Source organism: Eschrichtius robustus, chromosome 20, assembly GCF_028021215.1.
Source record: "Eschrichtius robustus isolate mEscRob2 chromosome 20, mEscRob2.pri, whole genome shotgun sequence".
Lineage (NCBI taxonomy): Eukaryota > Metazoa > Chordata > Mammalia > Artiodactyla > Eschrichtiidae > Eschrichtius > Eschrichtius robustus.
In genome coordinates this window covers 49,387,112-49,412,438 of record NC_090843.1, presented here as the reverse complement: position 1 = coordinate 49,412,438, position 25,327 = coordinate 49,387,112, and the positions used below count along the sequence as shown (strand labels likewise).

General features: G+C 54.4%; 1 long non-coding RNA gene across 5 annotated transcripts in view; it reads left to right on the top strand.

The window, feature by feature from the left end:
* LOC137754355 (uncharacterized) overlaps positions 1–24,537 on the top strand; it is a 40,789-nt gene extending 16,252 nt beyond the window's left edge. Inside the window, exons 1-3 of one of the 5 annotated variants that reach the window (XR_011071823.1) lie at positions 6,414–6,767; positions 22,211–22,310; positions 23,513–24,537. This is a non-coding gene — a long non-coding RNA (uncharacterized lncRNA). Of the gene's footprint in view, positions 1–6,413; positions 6,768–13,144; positions 15,542–22,210 lie in introns of those variants that run through there. The other 4 variants (XR_011071826.1, XR_011071822.1, XR_011071825.1 and 1 more) reach the window with 4 other exon arrangements.
* Positions 24,538–25,327: the final 790 nt, after the last annotated feature.

The window sequence follows — 25,327 nt, the reverse complement described above, 5'->3', positions numbered from 1 at the left end:
CTGGTTCCCCCATCCAGAGTTACAGCCAGTCCTCCCTGATGGGTAGGACCAGAGCTACAAAGCCCCTCCCCCCCATCAGTTTCCCCTTGCTTGGACCTCCCCACAGTGGCTCCCCCCAGAGTCTAGGACAAACACAGGGCCTCTGGGACCGCAGTTGGAGAGCCACGTATGCAGGCACAGTCATTTGTGGGCAGCTAAAAACCTCCAGGATATTTTTAAAAATACAAACTACTTTAGGTCAGGCCGCTTCTTTCCTGCGAGCAAACGTTATGTGACTTAAAAGCAGAATTTGGCAAGTGTATATATTTTGCCTTGTGCCGTCAGTTTTAGTCCAATATTCCAGCCTGGAGATATCTATTTTTAAATCTTTTATTGTACAATAAAACACAATTTCAGAAACCACACAAATCAAGTGAATGTCTTAATGAGTTATAAGTAGAACACCACCCAGGTCAGAGAACTTTGCCAGACACCCAGAAACCTCTTTCATGTGCCCCCCTCGCAATCACAACCCCCTACAGCCAGAGGCAACCGTACTCCTTACTTTTATAGTAATCACTTCCTTGCATTTTAACTTATCACCTTGTACATCTTTATACCCTATAGTTTAACTTTGCCCATTTTAAAAACTGATATGTCTTTTAAGCTTTTTTTTTTTTTTTCCAGTCACTAGGATCCTCTTCCTTCCCTTTTATTTCCTTGCAGTCTGTCTGTTGAGGAACCTGGCCCATTTGACCTGGAGAGTTTCCCGTAGTCTAGACTTTGCTGACTGCAGACTCTTAGTGCAGTTCCATTTCTTCTGTCCTCGGTATTCCCTGCAAATTAGCAGCTAGATCCAGACACTGGATCAGAGTCAGATTCCATCCCTTTGGCGAGACTCAGGTATCACCTTCTCTGAGAAACCTCTGATTCCCCCAGGTAATGAGTCACAGCTTATTGTCTGGGACCCCTCTGTGTGTTTCACACCATGGGTGGGAGGCCCCTCAGGACTGGGACAGTGCCTTGCTTGTGTCTGTGTTTCCAGCATCTGGTACAGATACAGAGCCCTCTTACAAGAGAGGACCCTGCTTAAAGGGTTGCGGAGGTCTTCCCAGAGGAGGTGACGTCATACCTGGGCTCTGGAGGATGAACAGGAATTTGCCAGAGCACCACAAACAATCTTGGCTACTTCTGCCCTCATTCAATCATCGTTGACACTCAAATATCATGATCTAGGTTGCAACTAAGCAGGCAGGGGTGCTTTTCTCCTCCCTAAACCCCACCCCCACCCCCAGCTGCCAACCCCTCTGACCTTGCACATAAAATGAAATTTCAAATTAAGAAACAAATACTGTCTGTCGATGCTTTTATAAGCAAACACTAAAGGTCCAACCCTATACTTTGGGACAAAAGTTGCCAGTTTGGAATCATGGTCTGATAGGAATGAAAGCAACCACCCAACCCTCTCATTGTACAGCCACAGAGACAGGCAAAGAGAAGGGAAGTGATTTGTTCAAGATCATCCAGAAAGCACTACCTTTATGACATAGGTTAAGCTCTTCTGCAGGATGAGCACAAATCTGCTTGGAAAAGTCATCTTTGATTATAACCTGACATGTACCCAGGAGATGGCCCATCTCTTTGCCAGCCCATGGGGCAAGCAGGTACTTCTCTTGTCTAATATTCACCTCTGATCAATAGAAAAAGCACATAGTGAACAAAATCACTAGGCTTCACCCCAGTACTCAGGCTGTGGAGACAAGGGAGGGACACAGAAACTCCCTATCACCAGTTGGATTCCCCAGGAGACAGACTCCTAGATCTTCTGAACCAAGGGCTCTCCCATCTTCCAGGCACTTACCCTGCCCAGAGAAAGCCTTTCTGAGAACCCCGAGTGAGAGGGCTGGCACTCTGAGCCAGCAGGGCTCCTTTGTGTCCTTACTTTCCAGGATTTTCCCATCGCCCTCTCAGCCTCACTCCCTGGGTCACATTCAGAGTGACCACCTGCCTTCTCCCCACCCCCCATCAGGCAGGAAAACTGAATCCAGCTCGAAGTGCTGCCTTGGCCTTGCGGAAATACCATTACACCTGGAAAGAATCGACTCCTTTCTGGGGACTTTACCCCCCTGCTGCTTCTTGCAGGCAAAGGTTGTGTCCTGTCTTCTCAAGAGAGGAGAAGCTGGGAGAAATCACAGAGAAAATCCCATCCCAGTTTTGCCAATGACAAACGGAGGCCCCAGGCAGAGAACTTATCAGAGTTTGCGCAGGAGTGAGGAGGTGAAATGGGCTCGGATGTTGACAGAGTCGGTGATCCCAGTAGTGGCTTTTCTGCTGTAAAGATTTCATGGCAAAACCTGTCTTTCCCCTGAGCTCTGGGGCTCTCCTTCTGTCCAAGCCATCTGGGCCGAGAGAAACAAAAGCCATGTAACCTGCCACCTGAGCAAAATCTGCTGAGAAAATCAGCCCCATGAATTCCATATTCACATACAAAATGATTTTATTTGCAGTCCTCCTCTCCCTCTGGTCACCAGGATCCCCGTGTCTTCTGTCTGAGCTCTTTCTGACTGATGGCAGGAAGCTGAAAAGAACCCAGCACAACCGTGACTGTAGAAGATGCACAATCGTGGCATCTGATAGGCTAGGTGGTCCGGAGGCGGAAGTTGAGGGCAAAGAGCTCAGTACGGAGTGACCTTGGGTAAATCATTTCATCTCCCCAAGCCCAGTTTCCGTATCAGTAAAATCGGGGTTCTCATTCCTGCTCTGCCATGTCACACCACTTGATGCCTTGCTAGAGAGATGGCACGTGTTCGTTATTAGCAGAGAATCAGGACTGTAACATGGGGTTGATATTAAGTACCTTGCACGGTTTGCACATTGGAGGCCGCGGTGAATGTGGCCCTCCTGCCTTGGGGGGGAACGTGGTCATCCTCTGAGAGGAAAAGGGTGAAATCAACAGGTGTTAGAGTGTGTCTGTGCCTCTGTGTATGTGGCTCAGCCCTGGGGGTCGGGGGGGCCTTGGATGGGGGAGGGGTGGGGGCAGCCAAGCCCATCCAGTAATGGCAAAAACGGAGCTCTCAGGGCAGTGTATGCAGGACTGAAAGGCATTCAGCACGTACTTGCTGAGACTGCATTATGTGTACAGGGATACAGTAGTGTACAAAAGAAACAAAAAGTCCTACCCCTGTGGAGCTTGCATCCTGGGAGTCGGAGGCAAAGATCAGCAGCAGGGAGACAGGCCCTATGCAAATGAGTAAAAGATGTAGCATATTAGAGGGGATGAGGGCTACGGAAGGAGAAAAATGCTGGGTTGGGGATAAGAAGTGATGGAAAAAGAGGCTGCAGTTTCAACTGGAGTAGGCAGGGAAGGCCTAGGGAAGAATCTAGAGTGAGGGGAGCCAGAGAGAAAGGTCAGTGTCTCCCGATCTATGGGATTTTGTCCCCAAGGCAGGTCGATCCCTCCCAGCCACAGAGATGGATGTGTGCAGCAGGCAGGCCCGGACATTTAGATTGTCCTTGTCACACCACACACCCCACCCCCATCTCAGGGGCTCCGAGGTCAGCTTGTTAAGGAGCCTGACTCCTGTAGGTCATTTGTAGATGGGGGGAAACAGGGCAGGAGCCACAGGGCAGACTTGGAGGGATGGACTACATTGTGGGGAGGGCAAACGTGGTGTGAATGCCCTGGAGACTGGGCCTTTCTGAGATATTTACTCGGAGTGAGATGGTGGGAAGTGCACTAGACCAGAGTGGAGAGGGACTGCTCTCGGCCTGCACTTACTGGTCAAGTGACCCTGGCAAGTAATTACACATGTAGAATGTAGGCAATAATAATACCTCTGACCTAGGGTCATTGTGAGAGTGTAAGGAGAAGCTCTTTGCACAGGGTCTTGGCACTGAAAAATTTCTCACTAACTGAGAGCTACCATCATCTTCATCATCATCATCACATGTTGATGTTCTCTAAGGCAGGGTTTTTCAAACTGCAGGAGGTAACCCATGAGTGGATCATGAAATAAATTTAATAACTTGCAAGCAGCATTTCTTTTTCATGGAACAGAATAGGATTGCATCAAATATATTTGCGTGTATAAGAATTGTTTCATAAAACATTTTACATACATATATAGATAAATTTCCTACCATGGGGCATGACTGAATGTTTGAAAACCACCGTTCTTAAGGCAGTGTTTCTCTAAAGATGATCCTAAAGAGTGTTTTTCTAAATAGTAATTTGCAGGCCACTGCCATCACTTTTGCCATAGCAGAATACCACTTGTGCTATTATTTACTAAATACTGGTCTTTGAGTTAGCTCATTTTAACCTCATCGTAACCACAATATTCTTGAAATTTATTTTAAAAAATATATATTACATATTTTTAGCCTAAAACCATCTCACGTATGAGCACCACGCTTTGGGAACACGGGTGGTAAGGTGCATCTTTGTGAAAGCATTTTCTGAAAGCTGGGAGCTAACAGAACTGTGAGACACAGAGGAGTCCCAACCCTTTCAGGGTCCCGTTCTGCCCCGGAGGCAGGCCCAGCCCCACTGCCCAGTTTTCTGAATTCTTGTGGTTGACCTTCCCACAGCGGCCACCTCAAGAAGCAAAGAACAGGCCCTGTCTGCTTGTGGACTGGCTCGGGACCTTTCCTGGGATGTAACCCAGGTGGAGGAGGCCAGAGCCCTGGTCTATCTATCTTTTCTCTTGTGAGCTGTGTCCTGACGCTGCACCAAGTTTGCAGATTTCCTTTCTTGTCCAGCTTTGATTCCATTGATGGGATTAGGTGCCCCCTACGGCCATGTCCTTTGATGTGGTCAGGGGGTAGCAGGGAGATTTCAAGCTCAGGGAGCAAATCTTAATCTTCTGCGGGCTTCTCTGGGATCAGCGCTGGGGTAAACCCATTACATCCCTGCACTTTCATCCCCCCAGGACACCGGCTCCTCCAGGCTCCTCAAGTCTCAGAGATCCAAAGGGTTTGTCAGATTTAGAGACAGCAATAAAAGGGGAAGAGAAAGCAGAGCACGAACCCCAGACCCCTGCCAGCACCGGCAGCATCACCAGCAAAGTCAGGGCATCTTCCTCTTTCTTCCCTTCTAATCCTGGGCTCCCACAAAATGGGGATTACAGAGGCTTGGGGCCAGAGGCCCGCCCTGCCCCAGCGCTGGGCACCTCTGCAGTGCCTGGCTGCCATCTGCCCTCCATCCCTCCCAGAGCTGCTCTCCTGGGAGCACCTGCTCCTGCACATCTGTCTGCCCTGCCCTGGGGTCGCCATGTGGGGTGTGGGGCCAGCTGGCAAACTGAACAGATAAACCACTCAGCCCTCACCACAGTGAAGTCTTAAGGCACGATTTGCATTGGTGAGGCCAGGAAACAGAAGACAGGAACATAACCAATACCTATGCGTGGCCACAAGCAGGTATGTCTCATTATTTAAATTAAACCTGACTCCAAGGCTCCATCCTAAGAGAGGCAGGGGCAACTCCATCTCAGTCATTATTTGCGTTTACCCATCCCTCCCTCTGCCATGGTCCCTGGAGTCCTGGCCATCTTGAGGATGGGGATCCTGGCCTATGGATGCCCCAGACTGGTCTCAAGATGAGGCATGTGGTTACTCCCCCCGTCCCGGCGTCTCCAGAGAGAGAGAGAGAGAGAGTGAGGCACCAGGTCCCCACCAGAGGGGATTCCACCGAACTCGGATCCCTCTCCAATCTTGGGAAAGTTCTCCCTCGGCCTCGAAGCTTTTCTGTACCATCCTTCCTCCCTGCAGTCCCCCTAAAGGAACTCGGGTTTTCAGAAAGCGCAGCCAGGAAGAGAGAAGTGGGTAAGCAGACAACTGGAAGGGGGGAGAGGAAAACACAAAATTAACATTTCAAAAAGCGTGCTGCACGGCCCTCCGCTTGGCGCCTTACATTTATTTTCTCGTTGGTTTGCCAACGACAAGGGCCTGGCCGGCCCCAGGTTCCAGGTGGGGAGGTTGAGGCCGGCCGCAGGCGCGCTCGGCCGGGCCGGCGACGCGGCCCGGGAGCAGAGCGGCCGGCAGGGGGCTCTCGGCGCCGGCCTTCGCGGGAGGAAGCGCTGGCTGCGGCTCCGACCGGTCAGAGGAGGAAAAGGGAAAATTACTGGAGCTCGGGGGCGGGAAGGGCTGCGTGACTGGGAGGAAGGTACTTGAGACTGTCGAGTCTGGCAGCCCGCGGCCGGATTCGATCCCCAGGGCAGCTCGGACGGCCAGGGAAAGGGGCGCCGCTGCGGCCCCCACCGCGCCCGGGTGTCCTCCCGCGGGTGCCGCAGGCTGGAGAGGGCTCCGCGGCCCGGGGCGGGGGCGGGGGCGCCGAGGGGCGGGCGGAGGGCGGGCCGGGGCGGGGCGCGTCCGCCCGGCTCCGGGAGGCGGTGCGGGCGGGCGCTGGGCGCGTCCGCCCGCTGGGAGCTGTGGGGCGCGCAGCCTTCCTGATGTGTCACCAGCACGTGGAGCCAGCTCGGGCTGCGCCGCGAGCGGGAGGAACTCCCCTAACTTTCGAGGGGTCTCGCCGCCTCACTTCTCTCCACGCGGCGCCCGGCCCGCGCTCCTCGGGGAGGTGGCGGCAGCGGCCCCCAGGTCCCGGGCGGGTTGAGCGAGGCCCCGGCCCCTGGCCCGGCGCACGCGGGGCGCCCGGGACGTCGGGGCGCCTGGTTCGGCTGGCGGCTGCTCCCCACGACCCCCGGCCGGGGCGCGGGCTCGGCGGCGCGGGAGGGCGAGGCCTGTGGTGCGAGCGGCCCGGCCGGCCCTGCGCCCGGCGGATCTGAGCGCAGGTAACCCAGGCGGCGCGGAGTTGGGCCTCGCGGGCGCGGCGTGGGATCGCGGCGAAGTTTCTCGGCGTGTAACTCTTGCGCTCGACCGGGGGTGGAGGATGGGGGGAAGGCTAGGTTCTCGTGCCTCCCCCACCCCAGCTCAGTGTCTCGGCCTGCACCCCGGCGGCCCGGACGCCGCCGCGCGCTAGGTGTCGTGTAACCCTTCGGGGGCTTGTCTCGGAGCCCTCGGGTCGAGGTCGGGCGAGCAGGATGCCGCCTTTGGGGGACGCCGCTTGGGGAAAACCCAGAATCTCGGGCGAGCAGAGCGCCTGGAAAGCGGGTAGCCGGATCCAGTTCCAGCAAGCCCGTCGGGGGCGCAGCCCGAATCCGAGACGCGCGGGAGCTGAGAGCTGGGTCTTTGCGGGCGAGATGAGGGTGTCGGTTCAACTGGCCTACAAAGTCCCAGTTCTCGGCCCCCGGGACCGACGGCTCCTCCTCGCCCTTCACCGTTTTCTCCCGGGCGGGCGAGAGCTCGGCGCCTAGGCGGGTCAGGGACCCCGGCCGGGCCGCACCTCTCGGGGTCCACACTGGAGAGGTGCGGTGGCAAGGCACGCTCGCCGCGGATTCTGTGCGGAGGTTCGAGGGATCCCTGGGCTTGGCAGGAGCAATGGGAACGCACTCGGAAATTCGAGTTGGTCACTGCGTGCGGTTCTTGTTTCTCCGGGTGGAGCCGGATCCCCGCCGGGGCCGACCTGGAGGGAAGGGAGAGACGGAGCCCCTCTTCCTAATCGGCGGAGCCTATTCGTCTACCAGGCCCTGCCCTGCTGCGCGCTCCGGAGCCGCAGCCTTGAGCTTGGGGGTGGTGAGGACCGCCCGAGGTCTAGAGTTGTCCCTGGGAATATGGGCCGAGATGTGGAGGTTTTGCCCCTCTCCCTGCGCCCCACCACCATTTCTTTAAAGATGCATCTTTGTGGGTGTGTTCCTAATGGCTAGCCTTTTGTTCCCTGACATTTGCAGCATAATGCTGACCCACCCTGAGTCCCCTTAATGTTTTATGCTGAGATTCCCTTCTTAAACCATTTATTCAGTAACTTTGCTTCTACCTTGCTCCTGCAAAAGAAAAACCCCACACTAACCCCTGAAACCTCCGGTCTGCCTGGCGTTGGAACTTTTTATTTTTGTTCGTTTGTATTGTGTTTTGGCTGTCTTGGCAGTGAGGTGACCTGAACCGTGCGAAGGACCAGTTGACAAAATAGGGCACTTTGGGCCCCCTTCTTCCTGGCTTTGGAAAACAGGAGAGTTTTCTAGAAGCAGGGAGGAGGGAGAGGGAGAAACCAGCCCAGCCAGTTTGGCCCACCTCTCTCGAAGTTTGTGGAAGCTTCTTCTAGAGGTTTCTCCAACTTCTGTGGGTCCGTGTAGAGATAGACCTCACAGGGTACCTACCACGTCTGTGTCCCTGTTTTGGTGGCCTGAGGGGGCGTGAACAGAGGGGAGCCCCATGGGCTATGGGATCACCGAGGCAGGGCTGGGCCCGTGAGCCCAGGAGTGGGCATAGCCCCAAACTGCAGTTGGCCGGCATTTTTTCCGTGTGAGCTTTGTCCTGCTGGCTCTAACCAGTGGACTGTGCAGACGTCAGAATTGTGGGAGAGAAGTGTTTATTTGGCCAAGTATCTAAATGTACAGGCATCTTGATCAGTTTTGAGGCATAATCGTCTCCGAGTGGACTGGTGGGAGTTTCAACTGGAGGCTTTGCCCTAATTAAGGAAAACGCTTCGTTCAGAGTACTGTCAGGTTGGGAAAACAGAGATCTCCCTTTGAACCCATGCCTCTCCCGGCCATGCAGATCAGTACCTTAAATTAAATGAAGTGGAAATCTCCAGAATATTGCATGGTCATAAAACATCCGCAGGACTGGTCTGGAGCAGTGAGATGCGGAAAAGCATTGCAACCATCCTGGAGGGGACACGCACGGGGACGAGGGGCAGAAATCACTGGGAATAAGGGAAAAGGAGCCGGGCAGCGCCCCAGGCTTCCCCTGGCCTTTCCCAGGTAGCCGGCAGTTTTCCCTCAGGCTGTGCCCGGTTCTCAGGGGCTGCCCAGGGTTTTAGGGATTTTTAGGAAATGCCTCCGGGCTTCATTTCTTTGGGTGGGGGTGGGAGTGAAAGGTTAGGTTTTTCCTTTGCAGGATGTAATCGAGGCAGCTATGCCGTGGGCTGGCCTGGCCTCCAGCAGCTGATTTAGGCTGTGGTATTTAGGAATTGTGTTTTAGCTGCGAGCTTTTTGATTTCGTCCCCCCTTTTGAATTCTCATAGTTCCTGAAGCAGATGCCTCCTCCCGCCCCCCCACCCCCACCCCAACCCCAATCCATCCCTCTAAGCTGGGTACCTAGGAGTGGCTTGACCGGCAGACTTGTTTGCCCTGGAGCCATCTTCAGAAAGCAACTAAATGCAAGGTGGGAAGCTGGTGGGAGGGTAGGATATTAGCCAGACCCCCAGGGAGACCCACGGAAGACTTGTGAAATCCAGCTGGACTCATAGTCCTACCTACTGGGAGGAAACGTGCATTCCCTTAACTCTTAAGTAAATTGCAACCTGGTGAATAATTAACCTTGCTCATTTCGCTTTTTTTCTTTTTTTTTTTTTTCTTTTTTTTTTTTAGAAAAATAATATCCCAACCTGTGAAAGATTAGAGATCAATTCTTGTTCAGCATGCTTGCATTGACAAAGGAGCACTGGGAGAAGCCGACCCTCTCCCCTCCACCCCGAAGTCCTAGCAACTCAGGAAATTCTGCTACTTAGAAATCCCTCCAGGGTTTCTCTGGTGGCAGTTGTGGGGAACGGCCTCTGAGCTGCCTCCCCAGGTCTCCTTCAGTTCCTCTGCCCAAAGCCGAGCTGTCTGAACCCTCAGCAACGGTCAGGATTCTGTCCCCCACTTTCTGTAGCGACAGCTTGGCCTTCACTCCTGCATGGAGGCGATTCTGCTGTCAGGCCAGTTTGCGGCTCTGCGCGGGATGGTAAATATTTGGCCTGTCTCAGTTCTTTTACACAAAAGAACAGCGCTCCTAATCTGGGACAAGTCCGAGGAAGAGTTGTCTCAGAAACAGGGGATCCGTCTGGGGTCCATGAAGGGTTTTTCTTGAAGCAGCCCGGTGTGAGCGCCATGAAGGCGGTTTTGGGGTCCAGATGTGTTCAAGTTGGAGTCCTAGCTGCCACTTGCCAGCTGGGTGGCCTTTGACAGGTAACTTCTCTGCGCATTTCTTCCCTTGTGGACAAGGGTTCTGAGACCTCCCTTGTAACGCTTTGGTGAGGCTTAAATGAAAAATGCAGGCACAATGCCTGGCACACACCAGTAGACCTTCAACTGGTTGTCCTCATCTCCTCTGCCCTCTTATTTTGAATAAGCGCGGGTGGGCCTTGGGCAAGTCATTTAACCCACTGGGAACAGAAGCTTTGTAATCCTAAAGCGGGATGATGCCTGGGAACCCCTTCCCCTGTCCGAGTCTATTGTCCACCAGCCACGTGGCAGGGACCCGGCCAGGCTGGGGTTACGACCGTGGGTAAGATGGGCATGGCCCGTTGCTGCCCACTCCGATTTGTACCCCAGCTCTGAGTGCAGATGAAGGGTATGGTGAGTCCTCTTGTTATATCTGAGGCTGCGACTCCGAGGGGAAAGGCTCCCCCAGATTCTCACAGCTGCCTCTGGGGCCGAAGGAACGGGAAGCCCGGCCTTCTGGGTGCAGTAGGGCCTCCCGGGGTAGGGTAGGAGCCAGCGGGCTGTGGAACAGGAGGTGGGTGGGTCTGGATTAGCCCCGTTGCTTCAAGGAACCCTGGGTGCGCAGAAGTGGCTGCCTCGCACGTCTGCTCTGCCATGCGTCCAGCCTGAAAGGTCCCAAGACTCCACGTTTAATGGAAGGTCCCCATGAAGGCGAATTGCCACAGCTGCTCTTGGCCTGCTCACTCATTGACCCAGCTGGCAAGCCAAATGCACTCTAGTGGGACCAGTCAAGCAGGGTACAGACTTGAAGGGCTGGGGGAGGGGAAGGAAATACTTTGATATTACAAAAAGTAATATCTGCAGAGTAATCACCATGGGAAATAAAAATCAGGATTTCATTGGACTTCCTTATACTTTTTTATGGCTTAGTGATGTTTTTATTTTGCATTTCGAACTGGAGGTTGAGATGGACCATAATCTCTTCAGTGCGTTAGAGCCCGGGGCAGTGGGCAGGGTTTACTGGGACGCAGAGCAGGTGACTTCTCACCCACTGTGCAGCTCCCTCCCTCCTCCCTCTGGCACGATCTGGGGAATTTTGAAATTGCCCTGTGGCCAGACCCCTTGTGTTTGCTGCCCAGGAGGACTGGGGAAGGAGGTGCTGTGTGGACAAACCATCGGCTGATTTTAATCTCAGCTCTGCCACTCTGGGCCTGAGAGCCCCCTTCTCCGTCAAGTGGGCGGCTGGACCAAATAGCGTGCACACCCCTTGTAGTCTTAACATCCTTCTAAGTTTCGGAGCCCCGAGGCGAGGCGCAGAGGAGGGCACCGGGCCTGGGACCTGGGCCTGGGGTTGGGAGGGGCGGGAGGGGTGGGGGAAGGACTCAGAGATGTGCAGCTGGGAAATTTGGATCAGTCTGTGAGGACTTGGTGGTTCATTCTCATGAAATGCGCTTCCTCTCAACTGGATTTCTGCCCTGGGGTGTGTGGGGTTCAAGGCAGAACGCTGGCTGCTTCTTGGTGACTGAGGCTTAAATTCTGGTTTTTCAATTCTCTGTCTCCGTGTCCACTGTAAGGTAGACCTCCTCCCGCACCCTTTTGAAAACCAGTTACTTGCATTGCTGTTTATATGCTGATGGCACCTGGCTTTCCAGGAGGCTGAAGGCAGGCACTGGGGAAAGGGCGTTGGCTTTGCAGGCTCTCCCGTGGACTAGCTGGGTGACCTTGGACCCGTGACATGCCTTCTTGAGACTGCTTCCCCATCTGTGATGATATGTGCCCACCGTGTAGTGTGATACAAGGGTCACATGAGAAGGCCGGTGTGAAACGCCGGGTGGTTTGGGGGGACGGCGGGAGAGTAGGTGGTAGCTATTCTTAAGTGACACCGTAGCTCACCCCAGGGCCTATGGGGCCAGCGAAGAAAGCCCAGTGAGGTCAAGGAAGCGCACCCCGAGCCTGGCGAGCCTGCTTGCTGCCTTAACATCTGGGGAGAAAACATTGGAAGAAAAGCAATACGGAGTAGGGCTGGAGGGGGTTCCTGTTTCTCCGGGGAGGTATGCCCAGTACAACCTAAGAGGGGTGGCTGTGGGGCGAAGTCACCGACTCTTCCAGGGGTGGGTGTATTTCATCACGTATTAGTGGGAGAGGCGGGATCACGTTCTCTTGAATCCTTTCCTTTGGAGCTTGCTGCGGTGAGCTTAAAAACATGGGGGAAGAAAAAAAGTTAAAAAAAAAAATGTGTCTTTGCTCTTGGAACCAAGAGGGCGATTAAACAGGTACTTGGAAACAGGACTTGCATATAAGCAAAATGTTGGTCTCCAACTTGCCCGGCCAGACCACTGTATATCTGGGAAAAGTCAACCAGACCACTTGCTCCCAGCTGGTTAGCGTGGAGGGTTCTCCCGCCGCCCTGGGCTGCGTCTCTCTCACTCTCCCCCTGCCCTGCCTCTCCTCCCATGTCTGGTGATAGCAGGCGTTCATTGTCGCCCAGGTCTGGGTGTATCCGAACCTTGGCCAAATCGCTGACTGTTAAAACATCTGGCAAAATATCACATTTTGACAATGGGCCTTTTCTGTGGAGCTGGGGATAGAGGGGGCAGGGTTGGGATGCTGGAAAACCACTTAAGCCTTGACAGTGGAAATGGGCAGGGTCCAGGATCCTGACTTTGAACACAAGGGGTGAAGATGGAGCAGCGAGGGGCATTCCTTAAAATAGAAGTAGGCCCCGAGAACCAGCTCCCCCTGTTTCCAGAGCCCGAGGTGGGGAGGGAGGGGGGCTGCGGCCAGCCTACCTTGGCACCCTCCCTTTTGTCCTTTCGGTGAATTTTGTTGTAATTAGACAGGTCGTGACAAATATCCCATTGCCCTTTGGGCCAGGGAGCTATGAGGAGTCCTCACTGGAAACCCAGCCCAGTTCACTTGGGAGCCATAATTAGGCAAGAGAACAACAGTTCATGGGCCCTTGATTCAATAAAGACCCTTTTATGATGTTGGTTTTTCCCAGAAAAATAATACCACTTTGCCCCATTTATTGCATTTTAGATGTGTAATCATATTAGGGCTCAGCAGCGCCGGGGACTGAAGTTACATAGTTGGGGTTTTCACCAAAGGCTGTTACCCAGTCTTCAGAGGGAAACAGTGTGTCCTCGGGGCGGTGGGGGGGGGGGGGAAGACAACAACAAGGAACATTTTTGAGGATTTTTGTCGCTTGGCATTTCAAGGACATTTTCTCCCATCAGGGTGAGAAGCGACCCAGGGAAAAAAAAAAACAACAGAAAGTGAAACTAACTCGCCTGGCCAGTGTGGCCGCAGCCCTGCGTGCCCAGCATGGTCCCTCCCTTGTCGCTGACCATATCTGGCAGTCAGATGGGTGGCACGTGCCCGGCAGAGGGCTGAAGGAAATGCCAGAGAGGATGCCTGTGGCCTCTGCACCGGGAGTCGTGGTGTCCCAGCACGTCTCCACTTCTATGGCAGGGCTGCAGGCGCTGGTGTGTGCAGGTGGCTGTCCTCTGCCTCGCCCAAGCCCCCCCTGTTGGGGCAGTCAGCCCGGACTAAATATAGTCCTGGAGGTCCCTGCGGCTTTCGGTTTGTTGGAAGGCTTTGCTTGGCCCCGCCCACGGCCCCTGGAGGCACCATCTTCCAGGCATTTGCATATGGATGGCGCTCTCACCTGCAGGCCCCCTCCCCATGCAACCATCCCCTCTTACCTTCTAACCCCAGACCCTGTGTCAGGCAATCACTAAGAACGTCTCCCAATCACTCACGGAGTAAAAATCCCTCCTAGAAATCTGCCCAGGGCCGGGGTGTTGGTAGAGATCACCAGTGGTGTCCAGAACTTCTTTCCCAATTCGCGGTTTAGAAATCTTAGGCGATGAGGAAATTTCTGAGAGTCCATTCGTAGGTGTGCTCTATTAAGAAATAGGGTAGGACCTTTCATTAAAACTGTGTTGCATTAAAAAGGAAAAATCCATGTAATTCCGGGGCATCTAATGAAAGTTCTTGCTGAAATAAATATCTTTTCAGATATCATCCTTTAATGCAGAAGAACTGGTTCGTCTATTTATAGATATTGCATATTAGAATATTCTTTCAGTGTCACTACTATCAAGGTGTGAGGTCTGTAGTTCAGTGTCACTACTATCAAGGTGTGAGGTCTGTAGTTTTTCAATCTTATACTTTAGACTTTGTGGAAAAAGTGCTATTGTTACATATTTATAATAAAATTGTTTTTCGGTTCCCCCCACCCCCAAAAGGAATACAAATAGAACACCTGAAACCAGATTCTCTAATTAGTACATTTTTCTACTTAGCTGTTAGGAATTTGTGATGGGATCAGTTATTTTAGATTTCCAATGAAACTTTGGCCACAGGGAGGTACACCAGGGGAAAAAATCACTGGTTTTCAGTTTTGGCTACCACCCACTCACCTGCTCCCCCCAAAACACCTAACGTGCCTGCCCATCAGGCAGCAACAGTGACAAGAAAAGAGTTTTATTTTCCTTGTCCCAAGTAGATGGAGTTGGAAAAGTTACTCATTTATGTCAGCCTCTCTCTGCTCCTGCCAGGGGAGCAGGCAGATGAAGTTTGGGTTTAAATACTACTTTTTTTTTTCCTACATTTTTCAGCAGTTATGTTAGTAGCTGTTCTTTGGAGAAAAAGTTCTGGTGATCTGAGTTCATTCAGTTCGTATTTTCTGTGTGCCTTGTGTGTGGTTTCTGTGCCTGGTGGCCTGGGGGGTCGGTAGCCCCCCCAGGAGTAGGGACCTCCAACCAAGACCAAGAAGTGAAGTCAGGACCCAGTGTTTGCACTTTGTAACAGTTGCCGGTGCAAGCCCATGATCATTTTATTCATTGATTGATTGATTGATTGATTGCTGCACTGGGTCTTAGTTGCGGCAGGCATGCGGGATCTAGTTCCCTGACCAGGGATCGAACCCGAGCCCCCTGCACTGGGAGCGTGGAGTCTTACCCACTGGACCACCAGGGAAGTCCCAAGCCCGCAGTCCTTTATCCAAAATTCTGAACTCGAGAAAACTCTGAAAACCAAAAGCTGTGTTTATAATGAATTTCCTGGGAATCCTGACCCGAGCTGACTTGAGACTATTAGAGTCTATGTTTCTCTTGTGGGGTGTGAATCTTCATGGCTTTCACTGCAGAGACATTACTGTGTGTGATTCTGGGGGCCGCCCTATGGCATAGTATGTGGCCTGTGCACCACGTTACCTGAAAAATTCTGAACCAGGTAGGGCCTGAAGGTTTGGGGTATAAGAGGTTGCAGCCCCGGATTAGGAGCGTCAGCTAACCGAGACGGCGGGCCCCATGGCCTGCAGAGCCCTTCTCTCCCCAGGCCTTAAGCTCCATGAAGGCTCACCAAGTTTTGCTCACTGTGGTATCCTCGGTACCCAGCTGGGTGCCTGGTGCCTCCTAGGTGCTGAGTGAATACTGATCAGAAGCAAGGGTCAGCCAGCTTTGTCCGTGAAGGCCAAAGAGTGAATATTTTAGCCTTTGAGGGCCGTGGGGCCTATGTTGCAACTCTTCTGCTCTGCTGTCGGAGTGTGAAAGCAGCCACAGATAATACGTAAATGGGTGAGTACCTGTGTTCTGATAAAACTGTAAGGATGGTGGGTGGGTGGGTCTGGCCTGTGGGCCCACAGTTGGCTGACTCCTATGAGGAAGATAAACGCATCCTAAATGTAGACCCTTCCCCATTCTGTTAGCCCTGCTGTCTGCAGGCCTGGTCTGCTTGTTTCCCTGCCCCAGTGGAGTCTCTTTACCAAAGAGATAAAGGCAGCGCCCACCCCTGGCATCGGCTCCTCCCATGTTCTGGACACATGGCCGAGAGGGAGGCGCTGCCCTCCCTGGACCGGCCTGGTTCGTGGGAGTGGGTGTTTGTGTGGACGAATGCGTTTGGGCTCCGGTCTAGCCTCGCCGAAGGCACATCGCTCGGGCCTTTACCCACTGAGGAGTTTTTTGGGGGCTGAGCCAACCTCGGGGCAGGCTGGCTGTCAGCATCGGGCCAGGCAGGGCTGGAGTTTGTGGGGCGTGGCGGGAGCTGAGGGGGGTGAGCGTGAGCGTTTAGGAGGTGTTCTCAGCCAAAGAATTTCTGGCAGAGGGACATGGGTGAACGTAAACCCAGGGGCTCTGATGGATGAGTTTCAGGTCTCCTGGCCGTGTTCATCCCAGCCCTGGAGCGGCCATCAAGGGTGGATGAGGCCAGCCGAGTCCAAGAAGGCTTTCCACTGCGGTGGAGGTGCAAATCCAGCCGAGCCCTCTGGCTCCACCCCACGGTGGGGTGGCTGGAAGGAGGGCAGCACCTTGCAGAGCACACGCCCCTGAGCGCTGGGAGCACCGGCGTCCCTAAGCCCGGCGTCTCCAGGCCCCCAGGCCAGCCCCTGCTGCAGGCCCTGGCTGTGTCCAGCTGCTTCTCTGCAGGAGGGGTGCCCCCAGGACATTCTGGGACTGCTGCCCTCTGCTCAACCACCTCCTTCCCTAGTCCGGGTGGAACCGCTGTACGGTTTTCTTTCTTAAGCAAACTCCGAACAAGGGCTGACGTCTCTGGTCGTTGGCCTTTCTCTTCCTTCCAGCGTGGTTTTGTGGGTTGCCGGCTATTTTAGGGACTCTGAGTTTGGAGTGGAGCCTCCTTGCTCTGCAGCTCCCTTGGAAGACTCGATGGCTTTTCAGCCCCCCAGCAATGTCATCAGTGTGTGTTCAGCACAGGGCGAGGGCTTAGGGAGGCCCCGAGGAATGGCTCTAGGGGCTGGTGTGTTTGTTTGGTGTTGGTTAGCTCTGCTGTCAGAGCCAGGCTCAGGTGGGTCCCCGTCGCACACCTGGCACAGCATGGGGGATCCTCTGGCCACTGCCCGGGGCAGCCTTCCTGACCTCATCTCGTTATTGAGCTCCAGGGCCAGGCACTGCCTGTACCATGGTGGTAAGAAGGCCCAGAGCAGTGCTTCTCATACTTGGGCGTCCTTGTGAACCACACAGGGAGCCTGTTAGCAGCGCAGACAACTCCAGGGCCCCTCGGTTGACCTAGGGGTCCTGGGGTCAGCGTTGTTAATAAGTGCGTGTGATTGTGATGGTGGTGGTTCCAGGGCCGTGCCGCCGGTGGCCAGTAGGTAAAGCAGCGTGATGTGTGGAGTCAGGGGGAGCAGGGAGAAAGAAGGGGCTCTAACCCAGGGAGGGGCTGTGGTCAGGAAGGGTCACCCAGAAAAGGTGAGCTGAGTCTTGAAACACAAAGCAGGGCAAAGTAATAATGATCGCTAACTCTGATTGAATGCTTGGTGCCAGGCACAGCTCTAAGCCTTTATAGGAATGGACTCATTTATTTTTCCGTATGTCCCCTCTTTTTTGGATTTCCTTCCCATTTAGGTCACCACAGAGCATTGAGTAGAGTTCCCTGTGCTATACAGTAGGTTCTCATTAGTTATCTGTTTTATACGTAGTAGTGTATATATGTCAATCCCAATCCCCCAATTCCTCCCCCCCCCCGCCGCCCGGGTATCCATACATTTGTTCTCTACGTCTGTGTCTCTATTTCTGCTTTGCAAATAAGTCATCTGTACCATTTTTCTAGATTCCACATATATGCGTTAATATACGATACTTGTTTTTCTGTTTCTGACTTACTTCGCTTTGTATGACAGACTCTAGGTCCATCCACGTCTCTACAAATGACCCAATTTTGTTCCTTTTTATGGCTGAGTAATATTCCATTGTATATATGTACCACATCTTCTTTATCCAGGAATGGACTCATTTAATCCTCCCAGCAGCCCCATGATCTTGGAGCACAGAGGGGTTAAGGAGCTTGCCCAAGGTTCTCGGCTAGTCAGTGGTGAACTGGGTCTCACCCTCCTCCTCTGTTCCACTGCATTGGGGCTGGGGCACCCCAGGCAGCAAGACACGCTCATGCAGAGGCTGTGCAGACCAGGGCTGGGGCTTCTTAGGATGCGGTCATGGTGCTGAATGGTTCAGATGGCTCAGCTCGTAGTGTGTGGGGACAGTTGGGTTTTGCTGGTGGAGTATACGGCCATGGTCTTGGTTAGGGCAGAAGGTTTGCAGCAAGATGACAGCTGCTGTAACATAGCTTTGAGGGGGCTGAGGCTGTAGTCGGGCAGCCGGGGTTCTGGGAACACGTGCTTTTTGTCTGAACAAGGCAGGACCCCGGGGTGTGGGGAGAGGGTGCAGCGTTAGTGCCCAGGGAGCAGCAAGGCCTGTGCCCTCACACCTGTCCCAGTTGCCCTCTGAGAAGGAAGAATTCTCCATGGTCTGAGTCCTTGGAGACTCCCAGGGAGCCTGGCCCAGCTCTTGGGGTCTGAGGGCAAGGGGGAAACTGCTTGGAGAGGGGAAGACATTTTTGTTGGGAGCCAACCAAGCCGCTCTGTATGCTTCCTTCAGTCCTCACGTCGCCCTGCAAAGGGGGCTGCTTATTCCTATTTACTGATGTGCAAGCGGAGGCACAGAGAAGTAAAGTAACTTAGACACCGTCACACAGCAAGTAAGCAGGTAATGGCACCAGGTCTGTCTTCTGTGGGATGCGCTTTTCACCGCAGCGGGGTCCCCCTTGTTCTGAGAGGCCACATGTCCTGCACACACGGCAGGACTGGTGCCCAGGCCCCTCCCTGAGTGGGTGCAGTGGCAGGCTGGGTGGGGCAGGCTCCCAGCAGCCAGCTGGGCAGATTCCAGCTGAGCTGGGGCCCTGGCTGGGATGGCCTGGCTTCAGGGGACGGGTTACCGGCTGATGGGTGGCATTCCGAGGAGTCAGAGGCCCAGGGTCTGTGGGAGGGGCCTGCTGGGGCCTTCCTGGTCGGGGGCCCTGATGCTCGGAGCTGAGCCTCTGCCGCCCTGGAAGCTCACCTGAGTCTGGGGGCACAAGGGTCCCTCATAAAGGAGGCCCTTAAACCAAGCTCTGATTCCAGAGCCCCTTTCTTCCTCCTGTAAGAAAAAAAATCAGCCACCGGCCCCTCCTGTTTTTTCTCGTTGGCCGCTTTCTGGCCCTCCCCTCACCCTACCCCCAGTCTCTTCCAGCAGAGCGGGCAGCTCGCTGATTTGAACCTGAACGCCATCGGGACAAACCAGAAGCCTGCACTGCTCTTTGCCCATGACAGGCTGTTTTCGGGCAGTGGGTGGGGAGTCTCTACTATTCCTGCGTCACGACAGGCCTGTGACCGTCACTCAGCCTCTCGAGCTCAGTACCCGCAAGACGGGTCCACGCCCCGCATGTGAAGACGAGGGCCAGATGGCCCTTCCTCCGGGTCTTCCTGCTTTGCCTAGTTCTTGGGGCCCCTCGCCACTTGGGATTCCACCAGGATTCTAGCCCCCGGCTCCCTGCGGGCAGAAGGCACTGGGTTCTGAGTTTGAACAGAGGCTGGTCACTCCTGGGCGTGCCTCGGGGTACGGGGCGGGGGGGTGGGGGTGGGGGGCAGTGAAGCGGCCACAGTCCAGGCCGAGCATTGGAGAGAATCATGCCACCGTGGAGACCCCGCAGCTACCCCACCTGCCACAGAGCTTCCCGTGGGCCACCATCTCCTCCGCGGCTCACCTGGGCCAGCCGGTCGACTCCTTACTCACCTGGAGAGTGCTCAAGGACAGCAAGAAAAATGAGGGACTTTCAGGGGCAGCTGTGTTTTCTGACTCAGTCATAATGCCCCTAAAAATCCTTATTGTTCTTGCAGTGTGCAGCAGGCAGCGGCCCCAGCCCACCCGGCTGCTCTGGGGTGGGAAGGGCTACCTGGGGTTCGACGGGCATGTCCTCCCCCGTCGTCCTGAAATGAGAGTGAAGGGGAACTGACTGATTACTAAAACATGTTGTTGGTCGGTGCATTGATTTGCGTGTACTGTTATAATTTCTTCTTTGGAGAGGGCCGGGCCTCGAGACATTCCCGTGCAGATCGGAGCCCAGGAGAATGCAGGGTCTCCCCGGTTTGCGTGCGGGGAGGGTTCCGTAGAGCCCAGCTGCACATGTCCAGCCCGAGGAAGGGTAGCTTCGGGGGCAGTTGTGTGCTGGGCTGGCCGGGATGCCCTTCCTGTCCTGAGAAGCTGGCACTGTTTAGGGGCCACTGGGTTTTAAAACGGAAGGAGCCTCGGTCCATGCGCTGAGACCCAGTGAGCTGGCCGGTTTGTATAGCCGCCTGCAGTGGATTGAGGTCTTCCCCCCCAGCTGTGACCCTAGAGCCTGCTTTCTCTCGCCCAGGTGGTCTCTACCCGTCTCTCACCTCCTGGGTTTCCACCATGCTCAGCAGGTGCCCCACCCACAGATACTTCTGCTGAGCCAAGGCTTTTATGGGTGGAGGTGGGGGTCCCGGGGGACTGTCAAGCAGAAATACCAGTTGGTGACACGCCCCCCCTTAACACCACCATCCCACATGTCACCAGATCCCACAACATCGTCCTCTCTGGCAGAGGCTGGGCAGGTGGCCAGCCTGTGGATGGGCGGACGGGGAGCTGGACAGGCAGTAAGCAGGACTGTACCTGCTCCCGTGGTCCACCCTGGGTCCTGTCCGCCTCCCAGTCAGCGGAGGAAGTTCATCCTCGAGGTATTTCTCAGGTTTCCCCCCAGGTGCCAACGCAAAAGCTCTTGTCGCGCGAGAAGATGGGTGTTTGTGGGACCCTGACGGCCACAATCCTCCTCCTTGGCCAGCCGAGCCCCCTGCGGTCCCCACTGTGCCGCCATCCCAGCTCCCAGAGCCAGTTTTTAAGGGGCTGAGTTTGCTCAGCATTATTCTGCCCAGGGGAAGGGACGGCTCCAAGGTAAAGGTCAATACGGGATAGGGGGGATGAGGGCAGGGGGAGTGATGTTTATTCCTTCTTGGTAAAACGTGGGCGGGGCTCTCGTGAAATGAGCTGCTCACATCCCACAGTGGACACCCGGGCGATAGAGCATATCCCATCCCCTCTCACAGCTAAGCATTTGCTAACCTCGAAATCAGCTGTCCCTCCCTGAGGCCCATCTGCCCTGCTCTTCCATCCCCACAGACCTCCTTGTTCCTGAGTGGGTTCCTCATTCTTTACCCCAAAACATCTGCAAAAAAAGATAATGCGTAAGAAATAAAACTAAAAAAAAAAAAAATAAAACTAAAAAAAAAAAAAAAAAAAGAAATAAAACTGATTACTGGAGAGCATTTCAAAAATCCAGAAGGATGAAGAACGTTTATAGATACCCATACCTAGAGATCATGTCTGCTAATGAAATAGATCCTTCCAGCATTTTTTTTCTCTTTGCATGTATACCCTCACCCAGTTAGCAGGATTGGGGCTTCCAAAAGTGGTGAAGCTCGTAACCCATCTGAGCGATGGCCCTGGGCCCTTGGGAGGCAGAAAGGCTCTGATTTTCTTTTTGCCAAGTGGGCCAGGGTGCGCCAAAACTTACCTCCAGCTAGCAAGCTCGTTGGGAGGTGCCGGGGCAGCACTGGGTCTCTAAACCGAGACTGGTGAAGTTGCTGGGGAGGGTGCTAGAAATGTGGGCTCTGGGACTTCCCTGGCCGGTGCCGGGGTTAGGACTCCCCGCTTCCTCTGCAGGGTGCACGGGTTCAGTCCCTGGTCAGGGAAATAAGATCCCACAAGCTGCTCGGCCAAACAGCAGCAACACAAACCGAAATGTGGGCTGTGCCCTGATTGCGTTCTAAGCGGGCTGCTGCTTTGCTTCCTGACTCTGGGCACACGGGAGAATCGCTTAAACGTTAAAAAAAAATTTCAGGACTTCCCTGGTGGCGCAGTGGTTAAGAATCCGCCTGCCAATGCAGGGGACACGGATTCGAGCCCTGGTCTGGGAAAATCCCACATGCCATGGAGCAACTAAGCCCATGCGCCTAGAGCCCGTGCTCCACAGCAAGAGAAGCCACCGCAATGAGAAGCCCGAGCACCACAACGATGAGTAGCCCCCGCTCGCTGCAACTAGAGAAAACCCGCGCGCAGCAACGAAGACCCAACACAGCCATAAATAAATAAAAATAAATAAACTTATAAAAAAAAATTTCAGTGCCACCCCGCCCCCCCCAGGAGCAATGGGCTCTGAATTGCTGGGTGTGGGTTGCGACCCAGGCCTTGGTACCTTTGTTTTTCTTCTGTTCCTCAGGTGATTCTGTTAAGTGGCCAGAGAACTGTCCAGGTCCACACCCACAAGTTAGTGACGGAAGAGAGTTCCTCCAGCTCTGCCTTCAGAGCCTGATGGCGGAGATGGGACCGTTTGCAGCTGGCAGACTCTCACTTCCATTATGTTCTCTACCGCTCAGTCACCTTTTGATCCTCATTTTACAGACGGAGGACCGAGGCTAAGGAGATCAGGAGACTTCCTGAAGGACACACGTCTAGGATGCAGCAGAGCTGGGGTGTAGATCTGCAGCTTCTGACTCCCAAGGCTAGTGCTTTTTCTAAAATTGCCATTTATAATTAGCATCTTTAGTTATAACAAGATATGGTCATCACAGTGTCCTGAGCTGGGTGGGTGGGTGCCCCTGTCTCACAGAGGAGGTATCTGTCCCACAGGGAGGCTGGATGATCGTCCCTTCGTCTCCCTGATGCTGACTATGTACATGGCCAGCCCGGACCCACGGCCCGCCCCCATCAGCCTGCTGTGCCAAGGATCCCAGCTCTGGGCAGGGCAGGGTTTAGCTCCTTTTGCAGAACATGCAAGAGGTGTGGCTCAGGTCACACAGCTGGTGGGTGGCACAGGCCTAGCGGTCCCTGCTCCTTGCCTGGACAGAGCTATCCAGGAAGCAGCACAGCCCGCATGGGGCTTTGCTCGTCAGGGCCCTGCTCCGAGCTGGCGGCCCTCAGGGTCAGGACCCCTGCTGGGGGTGCCTCCCTCATTCCTGCAGAGCTGGACTCCCAGGGCCTGGGCAGGCTGCCAGGGCAGGGAACTAGCGGGCAGGCATACTGTTGGCTCTAGGAAGTGTCACTGTTCCTGGGCCGGTCTGCAGGGCTGGAGGGCCTGGACATAACAGCAGAGACAGGAGCTGGGAGCTGAGAACGCCCCTCTCCCAGGGCCCAGCAGCTCTGGGCCTGGCCCACGGGCTTCCTTTGGCAGGGAGGGCCTGAGCTTTGTCCACACCACCTTCCCTTGCTGGGCCTGGGCTCTCGCCCTGCTCCCCACCAGCTCTTTGCGGCAGAGTACACGCTCTTGGCAATGACATCCATTTAACCTGCTTCGCAGAAGACAGGACGGTTGGGCAGGCAGACTCAGCTGGCAGCTTGGTGGGAGATGGGGTGAGGGCCCTAGGCTCAGGCTTCTCTTGCCCATATTCTTTGGGGAGCTGGGCGGGGAGGCGGCCCTAAGCTACCTTGCTTACTACCTGGGTCAGAAATAACCTCAGCTCAACTGAAAGCCTAGAGCAGCCAGGATGAGGGCAGAGCTTCGAGCTCCTGGAGTTGGTGGGCGTTTGCCCAGGAGCCAGGTCAGGGGCAGCCACTTAGCCGGGGCCTTGGGTAAAGCCCCCTCCCCTCCAAGCCTGTTGCCTTGTTGGTTTAATGGACATAATAGTGCCCTGTAGGAGTATGTCCACTTTCTAGGCATATTCTGAACAGGTAGGATGTTGTGGCTCCCTGTCTCTCCCCTTCCAGGAGGACACTTCATCAGAGAACTCGGGGAGGTGTGTGGCGTGGAGAACATGCTCGTTTCTTGCTGGTTGCAGTGTACTGCTCAGGAAGTGAGTGTAGGTCTCCAGGCGTTGGATAGTGTCTTCTGTCCGTGATCTCTACAAAGATGACCTTTTCTTCAGTCCTCTCTCTGGCCTTCCTGCCCTGGCCAGGCCCTGTTAGGATGGTGGTTCTGGACTGAGAAGCTGTCCTCCTTGCCCCTTTGCCCTGTGTGCCTCTCTGGTCTGGCCTCCCCTGAGGCCCAGGGAGTCATCCTTCCCCTCCTTGGGGTTCATCTTACAAGTCCGGATGCCATCAGCTCCAAGGAGTTCCCTCTGGGCCAGAGCTCCTCCCTCCTCCGCCAGCCTCCTTGGGGTGCAGACAGACAGCCCAGCACAGGCCGGAAGGGCTTTCTGTTTGCCTTGGCTGGTGGGGAAGAGATTAGTGCTCGCTTTCGGTTTTGACTATTGTATCTAACCAACACAGAGCCTGTGACATCGCAGAAAAGCAGACTTGGGTCTTGAATGAGTTTGGGGCCTGTCCCTGATGGCCTGGCCTCTGCAGAGATGTCTGGAGGTAGGAATGGGTGATAACACCGCCCCCTGGGTACGGAGAGATGTGATGACCATCTGTCGGCTTTCCCGACCCAAGGTCCACAGCCCTTTCCTCTTTTTTCCTTCAGGGGATGACTTCTCCCCACCTCCTGGGATTCACATGGGGCCACTCCCCATCCACTGGCTTTAGAGGCAGGCATGTGTCCCAAGCTGGACACTGAGACTCCCTCTTGGGACTTTTGCAGCAACTATGGGAAAAGAGGCATTCACTTTTCATGGGAGTTGCCAGGTTGATGGAACTCCTGCTCTCCACTCGAGGACGAAGCCAAGTGGTAGAGAAAGTATGCTGTCCCCAGACCTCAGTAAGCCCCTGGATCCAGCCATGCCTGAAGCTAACCACACCTCTGGACTAACCTGATTATATGAGCCAATGAATGCATTTCTTTTTTTCTAAAACTATCCTGAGTCGGATTTCTGTCATAGAAAGGGTCCTAATAAAGTTATGTTTTTCTTTGGTCTCACTTAAGAAATCAACTTTGAGGTACCCACCCACTTTAAGTGTCTAATTCATAAGTTTTTTCAAATGTGTACACCCTTGTAACTACCACCACAGTCGAGCTGTAGAACATTTCAAGTACCCTCATTCCCCTTTATGGTCAGTTCTTCTGACCACAAGCAACCACTGACCTGCCTTTGTTCTAGAGATTCATTCAGTCTTCTCTCTGGTCAGGTCCCTGGAGGTCAAGGAGAGCGTTTCCCTGATGCTCATGTTGTGGGTCAATGTGGGTCATTTCCCTTGGGACTCAGAGTCACCCCTGGGTCCAAATGTGCTGAAGCCAGAGGCACCTCTGGGTCCCACAGTTCTGTGGTCCAGTACATCCTTTGCTTCATTTGAGCCAGCTTGCCACGGAAGGAGTCCTGGCTAATACAGCTCAGCCAGGACCACACCCCTTCAGTGAAGCTCCCCTCAAGGACCCCCCCCCCAGGCAAAATCAACCATCAGTCCAGCTCCCCTCCTGGGGGCCAGACACTAGTAAGTGCTTTACATGCATTATCTCAAGTCCTCTCAGCAACCCTAGGGGAGGTACTGTTATCCCCATTTTACTGGGATGTGGGTCTTGTGTGGCCTCTACAGCTGCTCTGTCCGCCAGACTCCTGGCTGCTTGCTCTGCCTCAGCCATGGCTGTCTCACAAGTGAAGTTGACCCCTCCCGGACCACATCCCAGGGTAAGGGGGCTGGCTCCCC